Below are 6,148 nucleotides of genomic sequence, written 5' to 3'. Positions count from 1 at the left end.
AGTTTTGATGTGAGCTCCACCCAGTTCGAGCTTCCCAGCGGCTTTGTTTACCTACTTAAGCCTCAGCAATGGCGGGCGCCCCTCCCCCAGTCTCGCTGCTGCCTTGCGGTTAGATTGCAGACTGCTGTGTTAGCAATGAGGGAGGCTCCGTGGGCATGGGACCCTCCCAGCCAGGTGTGGGATATATTCTCTTGGTGTGCCCGTTTCCTTAAAGCGCAGTATTGGGGTGGGAGTTACCCGATTTTCCAGGTGTTGTGTGTCTCAGTTCCCCTGGCTAGGAAAAGGGATTCCCTTCCCCCTTGTGCTTCCCAGGTGAGGCAATGCCTCGCCCTGCTTCAGCTCTCGCTGGTCAGGCTGCAGCAGCTGACCAGCACCGATTGTCCAGCCCTCCCTAGTGAGATGACCCCAATACCTCAGTTGAAAATGCAGAAATCAGCGGTCTTCTGTGTCGCTCGCGCTGGGAGTTGGAGACTGGAGCTGTTCCTATTCGGCCATCTTGCTCCGCCCCTTTTTAATGTATATTCAGTTACTAGCACTTTACTTAGCACATAGTAGGCATTCAATAAATTGTTGAATGAATAAGGGTTAAGACATGCCAGAACATGGAGGGAAACCAGCATCAACCAAGGCAAATGGATTGAAATAAACATAGTATGTGTATTCTAGGAAAGTAGGCAGAAAGGGCATGCTGTATGAAATGAGCAGAACTGCCTGACAATAGTCAAGAAGATATATGTAAGAATGTTGGCAGTCAAGGTGGGAGAGGCAGAGTGGGGTAGGTTATGGAGAACCTTGAATGTTAAGAGTAAGAAATCTCAACTTGATTGATAAGGCAATGAAGAATTCTGCGAACAAGCATCCTTAAATCTCTAATCTCTGCTTTGGGCCCCTATATATCTTCTTTCTACACACACCCTGGAGAGGGGAAAGAAGTAAGGGCAACACCACTAGGAGTATATTGACCTAGGACATTTGTTTTCGCTTGTTTATTTGTTTCTATTAACATTATTGATGTATAATTTAGAATTCACTAATTGTAAGCATACAGTTCTGAGTTGTGACAAACATACATAGACGTATAACCATCACCCCAATCAAGAAAAAGAATATTTCCTTCTCCTCCAAAAGTTTCCTCATTTCTCTTTGCAGAAATTGTGTACTTCTAACCCTGACTAGTGGCAATCATCAGTGTGTTCCCCTACCTCTAGTTTCCCGTTTTTAGAATGCCATATACATGGAATTATACAATATATAAGCTTTTGGATCTGGCTCCTTTCACTTAACATAGTATTTCTTTCAGGGTCATTGAAGTCCTTGTATGTATCAGTAGTTTGTTCTCTCTCTCTGTCACTCACTCTCTCTGTCTCTTTTCCTCTCTCTCTCTCTCTCTCTTTCTCTCTTGCTGAGTAGTATTCTGTAGTTTGAATGTAATACGATTTATTCTTTCCTCAGTTGATGGGCATTTGAGATGTTTCCAGTTTAAGGCTATTGTAATAAAGTTGCTGTGAGCATTCCAGAGCAAGTGTACCTGGCAAGAGATGAATGGGTCCTGGAAGAGATGACTGAACCAAGAACTCACCAGGACTCACACTTCTCTCCCTTTTCACCCAGTTTAATTCATCAGCACTATTGCAAGGATTTGTTGTGATCAAAATTCAAAAAACAACCCTCTAGTTTCTCACTTTGATGATTTTTATGAAAATGGAGATGTTGTAGTCACTCAAATATTTGTGTCTTACCTCCCTCTCTCCTGTTTTCTTATTTTCCCATTTAAATTTATTTTTACTCTATTTTGTACCTCCTTTTCCCTCTTCTTTTCTTTTGTCCCCTTCTCCCCTCCCTGTCTTTTCCATCTGTCCTTCCCTTCCCTTTTTAACTGCTCTTTCTATCTTATTGTTTCATCTTCCCTTCCATCTGTAACTTTCTAGCATAGAAATTTATATTTACAAAAATGTTTAAATCAAGGATGTAGCCAATTTACATGAACTGTTACACACCATAAGCATTTTATGCACTGTCAACTCATTTTATTTACTTGTTTTAACTGTGAAGATACTGAGCACTCAGTCCTATTTCTATTACATGATATCACATCAGTCAATTACACCTAATTTCCCATAGTGATTCTGAGAATTTCAGCCGGATAGAGCTTTTATGTTTTGTTTTAAAGCACGCAGTTGTTGATTCCTACGTTGCATACCACTGCCTACCCTTCCTGCCCCCCATTAAAACTCTTATGTTTTGACAAATTGGTGTCATTAGGATTTCAGTCCTCTGAAACAGGTTTAATCATTCAGGCGGTGATGTTATATGTTCAAGCTTTTGTTTTAACAAACTCCCCCCTCTTTTTTTTCTTGGTAAATGGGAACCTGATATTTAAGCATCCTAGATTAGTGTTACAGGTGCACTTTCGGCCCACCCATGAGGAGCTGTGCTCAAATTCCCATGTCTAATGCCAGCGAGTATTAGCAGGACTAAAGAAGTTCATTTTATTGCTTTATTAGAATTGCTTCTTTTGTACCTAGGCCATTTTTTACAAGGCCTCAGCTTAAGGGTCTGTGTTAGTTAATTCATATTCTATTTCCTTTCCCAGGGATATGAAGCCCTTTCTAAAAGGGGGAAGGGACTTGCTGTGGTTCAGTCCTGATGGCTGTGATTGACGAGGCAGAAGAACCAGGGAGAAAGAAAAAAGGGCTGCAGGAAGTGTGGTGTTTAGGGTATGCATGGAAATAACACCAGTTTCAAAAAACCAAATTTGGTAAATAGCTTTAGAGAGGGAACTATTTAGGGAGGAGGGATAGGAGAAAGAAATGGAGAAGATGGGAAATAGGGGTGAGAGAGAAAAGAAAAGGTTAGGGAGTGGAGACGTTTCCAGGGTAAATAAGCCCAAATCTCTCAGCAGCCCCTCACCAGCATGGTTTCCAGACTCTTAGGCAACCTGCTCTCTCCCTTCTAGATGCCTTGCAGCTTCTGGCTGCTACCCATATGTTCCCCCCATCCTACTGTTTTCATTGAATACTTCAAGTACAGGTCTGCCAAGCACAGAGCTGGGATGCACTATCACTCCCTTGTTTCCGACTCTATCTTTCTACTAATGCAGATGAAGATGGATTTAGTTTTCTATGCAACCACAACACACAACTGAATAATATTGGGCTTACAGTCCCTAAAAACCCTTAATCTTTTTTACACCTATTGCTACTTAGTCACATCTCATCCTCTGCTTGTGCATCTGGTGATTTGGGGACCGAAATGCGGGATTTTACATTTATGTTCCATATTTGTGAACATTTAAACATTATTTTTGATGCATTATTAAGCTTATTTCAGAGATTTTTGAAAATAACTCTCATCAATTTTGTAGTCATGTAAATGTACCATTTTGTTCTGTTTTCATTTCGATAATTAATTTTTCCAGAATGAAGGCACAGATAATTAAGCATTCAAGGACATTTAGATTTTCATAATTCATCTTTAAAATGTAAATGCTCTCAAATTTAACCTGTTGATAAATAATACATTAAATTTTTTCATTTCGCTGTTTGTTTCAGCCAAGGTGGAAAAAAAGCGGCATATGCCTAGACTGTCCCCAGCCTCCTAAAATGGTGCAATGCTGCAAAAACAGTCATAATCCCTCGTTGCTGGGCAATGGACAGCGTCACAAATCAAAATCTCTTCATTTTTGCATCTACTTATCTAGCTTAATGTTGAGACGGTCACAAACAAACAAGATATTCGTTATATAAATGGGGTGGTTAATGTATTTCAGGAAATTTTTAGATCTTACTTGGTGTTTATGTGTACTTTTGTGTTTTAATGTTGAAAAGAAACAAATTATTTAGAGCTAAAATTAAAATTACATTAAAAATTCAATCTAGACTTATTACCTTGTGATAAACATGAGTCTTAGGAAAACCTCTCTGTTGATGTTTTCCATATGAATGATTTCTAGCAGATGGCCTCAAGTTATAAGGTGACAGATTTATAAAATCACAGAATGGTCTTCTCATTTTAAAAGAAAATTTAGATTGTTGTTTGCTTTTATTACTCTCCCTAAACCCTGAGGGAACACAAATTTAAAGAAAACTTTCTCAATCTAGATACATAAGTAGTATATTTCCAGTTCTCCTCAATATGTGCCTAGTCTTTTACAGCTGCTAAGAATACTATTCACAACATCTTTCAAAAGTATCATAAGGCTGTTATGTCCATTACCAATTATAATGGCTATATTATATATGACGTATCAACATTCAGTCCAAAAGCACTATTACCTCTGAACAGATTGTTTTTCTGCAATTAGGTGCTGTACACTAAGCTAGCTAAGAAAATAAGCATTGGCCCCACGTACCCAGACTCTATATAATAGCATTGCTGTGAAAGTAAATGAGCAAAATGGATCTATGAGCACTTTGGGGGAAAAAGAAACAATGGTGCTATACATAGACAAAGAATTATAATAAAAATAATAACAGCCATCAGATCTGACCTAATGAAAATTGGACAGCAGAACGAAAAGCAGTTTCCAAAATGCCTCATAACTGTCTTCTTCCTCTTCTTTTCCTTGGTTCCCATGGCAATCTGTATTTTCATATGAGGCCCACAATTTGAGCCTTTTTTTTGGCAATTAGCCCCCTATTTGTCCAAGTCTGTTTACCTGACTCTTCAAAAGTCCCCTACCAACTTTCCATTTAACCAAATATCCAAGTCAATTCAACTAAACAGCTAGTTAGTTCAGTAAAAATAGTGTAATTACATTAAGACGTGATCATTTCAAGATGATATTTAAGAAGTTGGGCAGAAGCGAACTCTTCAAATGATATTATCAGTGATGTGGTCAGTTATGTAAACTAGGAATAGGTTTCTTTTGGTGTAAATGACAACTTTAGGAAAGACAGGTAGGCAGCATTGGTGCTAAAAGAAGGAAAATCAACAGAAATAAGTGCTACAGGAAGAGTAAAGACTTTATTATTCTGGTGATTTAAAAAATTACTTCTAAAATTATGTATATATGAAATTTAACTCATCATATGAACTATAAACTCTTCACTTACACACACTGTATAGGTATACATTTTCTTTCTGCTGCTTTGCTTTACCTATTCAAACCAGTGCATTTTTTCCCATTTTAACATAAATTTCTAAATATTTAAATGTGTATTTCTTTTTTGTTTGTTGTTTGTTTTTGTTTTATTTTTCTTTTTTTGAGACAGAGCCTGTCTCTGTCACCCAGGCTGGAGTATACTGGTGCCATCTCCACTCACTGTAGCTTCAGCCTCCTGGGTTCAAGTGATCCTCCTGCCTCAGCCTTCTGAGTAGCTGGGACTACAGGTGCATGCCACCATGCCAGGCTAATTTTTGTATTTTTAGTACAGATGGAATTTCGCCATGTTGGCCAGGCTGGTCTTGAACTCCTGGACCTAAGAGATCTGCCCGCCTCAGCCTCCCAAAGTGCTGGGATTACAGGCATGAGCCACTGTGCTGGCCTATTGTGTATTTCTTAACAACAAATAATTTTGATTATTTAAAAATTCTGCCCTAAATTGTTACCTAACTTCTCAAAGTTTGCTTTTTAATCATAAGTCATTTGTTGTCGCAATATAAAATACAGGGATGAAGAAAAAAGAACATCACCAATAATTCTTCACTACATAGAAAATAACCAACATGTACATTTAGTGTGTCTTCTTTGAAGTTTTTTCTAGGTAACCTTTATGGGATATTACTCTAGATATTTTTTAAAATCTTAACATTTCTCAAATACTTTATAAAATAATTTTTAAAATCTAGTATATGAGAGCTTATCTTTTACAGGAGAAAAATCTTTACATTTCTTAGCTTAGACTGAAAATACAGTGACAGTTTCTCACTCTCTCTCTCTTTCAGTCTTGCTCTTGGTCTTACTCTTTTTCCCCCAACAGTTTGCAGATTCAGTGGTTTCTATCTTCACACTATCTCTGTTTCTTCCTCTTTTCACTTTCATTTACTTATTCTAAGTAACAGGTATTGAGCCACAATAACATGGGTTTTAGAATTAGATGACCTGGGCTCAAATTACAGCTCTACCTCTGACTAACTTTTTCCTTTTTCTGAGACAGGGTCTTGCTCTGTCTCTCACGCTGGAGTGCAGTGGTGTGAACACGGCTCA

This window comes from Rhinopithecus bieti, unplaced genomic scaffold (genome assembly GCF_001698545.2).
Source record: "Rhinopithecus bieti isolate Rb0 unplaced genomic scaffold, ASM169854v2 scaffold_30239, whole genome shotgun sequence".
Lineage (NCBI taxonomy): Eukaryota > Metazoa > Chordata > Mammalia > Primates > Cercopithecidae > Rhinopithecus > Rhinopithecus bieti.
The sequence above is the reverse complement of the archived record's forward strand: the minus strand, read 5'-3'. Positions refer to the sequence as shown.